General features: G+C 36.4%; 1 pseudogene; it reads left to right on the forward strand.

Annotated features, from left to right (window-relative positions):
* The window catches only part of LOC102759460, a 6,092-nt pseudogene that overhangs the window by 3,187 nt on the left and 625 nt on the right, over positions 1 to 2,280 (forward strand).

Genomic DNA, 2,280 nt, shown 5'->3' on the forward strand with positions numbered 1-2,280 from the left:
TAGAGTTTAGGGTTTTTCAAAATTTTGACATTCCAAGCTCAAAAGGTTCGCCATCACTGGTCTATGCACATGAATATATCTTCACACTATCCATCATGTCCTGCATCTTGCCTTTTTCTTACTTTAGAAGACATTAAGACAACATTTTTTCATTTTTTTGACTACATGACCAAACCAAATACAAATTAGGTTGGAAAGGTCATTTGAAATGGATCTCAAAGATTAAAGAAAATGCCATTTTTTGCAATATATTGCTAAGGTTAATTGAGAAACTAGAAAAGTATGAGGAAAGATTTAAGAAATCAAGTTTACATGCTTAGAATGAAGGAGGGGAAAACACAGGATCATCTTGAATGACGCAGAAAAAGCATCTGACAAAAACCAACAGGAAACTAGGAATAGAAGGGAATTTCATCAACATGATAAAGGGCCTTTACAAGTCACAAACAGAAATAACTCTCAGCTGACAGCATCAATGGTGAAAGACTGAAAGTTTTCCCACTGAAATCAGGAACAAGACAAGAATGCCCACTTTCACCAATGCTATTTCAACACTAGAAGTTCTAGCCAGAGCAATGAGGCAAGAAAAATAAAAGGCATCAAATTGAAAAGGAAACCGTAAAACTATCTCTATTCACAGATGACATAATATATAAAATCCAAAAGAACCCACAAAAAAAAGTTACTAGAGCTAATAAACAAATTCAGTAATTTTGCAGGAAACAAGATCAACATGCAAAAATGTTGTGTTTTTATAAAGCAGTAATGAGCAATCTGAAAAGAAAATTAAGTAAACAATTCCATTTACAACTATCCAAAAGAATAAAATCCCTAGGAATAAATTTAACCAAGGAAGTAAAATACTTATACATTGAAAAGTACAAAACATTGAGAAAGAAGTTAAAGGAAACCTAAACAAATGGACAGATATCCAGGTTCCTGAATTAGAAGACTGGATTAGTCAGATTTCTCCAGAGAAACAGAACCAATACGGGATGTGTGATGTGTGTGTGTAAAGGAACCCTGGATTCCCGGTTTCCTATGTGTGGGGGTAAATTAATGTAGTGTAAGGAAGTGGCTTTTGCAATTATGGAGGCTGAGAGGTGCCAAGATCTGCGGTTAGCAAGCTGGAGACCTCGAGGGAGAGTGAGTGGTGTCATTTCCAAGTCAGAGAGCCTGAGAACCAGGAAAACTGATGGAAGTTCCAGTGCAAGAGCAGAAGAAAACTGATGTCCTAGCTCAGTAGTCAAATGAAGTTCCTCTTAATCAGTCTTTTTGTTATTCAGGTCTTCAAATGACAGATGAGGCCCATAGACATTTGGGAGGGCAACTGATTCAAATGTTAATCTCACCCTGAAGCACCCTTACATACAAAATAATGTTTGACCAAATGTCTGGGCACCTCACAGCTCAGTGGACACATCCAAGTAATCATCACAAAGACTTAATATTGTTAAGACAGCAATACTACCCAAAGTGATCTACAAATTCAAGGCAATTCTTATCAAAATTTCCAACTGCCTTTTCTTGAGAAATGGCAAAGCTGATCCTCAAATTCATATGAAATTTCAATGGACTCTGTAAAAACAATATTGAAAAAAGAATAAAGTTGAGGTCTCACATTTCTTGATTTCAAATATTACTACAAAGCTACAATCATCATGACAGTGTAGTACTGGCATAAAGAAAGACATACAGACCACTGAATTCAATTAAGAGTTCCAACAAACCCCATACATCTGGTCAACTGATTTTTGACAAGGGTCCCAAGACCATTTAATGGGGAAAAATAGTCCCTTCAAAAATGGTGCTTAGGACAAGTAGACATCCACATGCAAAAGAATGAAATTAGATGCCCTAACTTACACAAAAACTAATTTAAAATGGATCAACAACCTAAATATAAGAGGTAATCCTATAAAACTCTTAGAAGAAAACATAAAGGTCTATCTTCATGATCTTGGATTTGGCAATAGACTCTTAGATATGGTACCAAAAGTCTGAGCTACAAAAGAAAAAAACAGGTAAGCAGGACTTCATCAAAATTAAAAACTTGTGCCTTAAATGATATTACTAAGGAAGTGAAATGGCAACCTACAGGATGGGAGAAAATATTTTCAAATCATAAATCTGGTAAGGGTCTAGTACCCAGATTAAATTTAAAAACTCTCATAACTCAGCCCTAACCAGTTTGGCTCAGTGGACAGAGCGTCGGCCTGTGGACTGAAGGGTTTGATTCCGGTCAAGGGCATGTACCTTGGTTGCGGGCACATCCCCAGT

This window comes from Myotis davidii, unplaced genomic scaffold, assembly GCF_000327345.1.
Source record: "Myotis davidii unplaced genomic scaffold, ASM32734v1 scaffold97, whole genome shotgun sequence".
NCBI lineage: Eukaryota > Metazoa > Chordata > Mammalia > Chiroptera > Vespertilionidae > Myotis > Myotis davidii.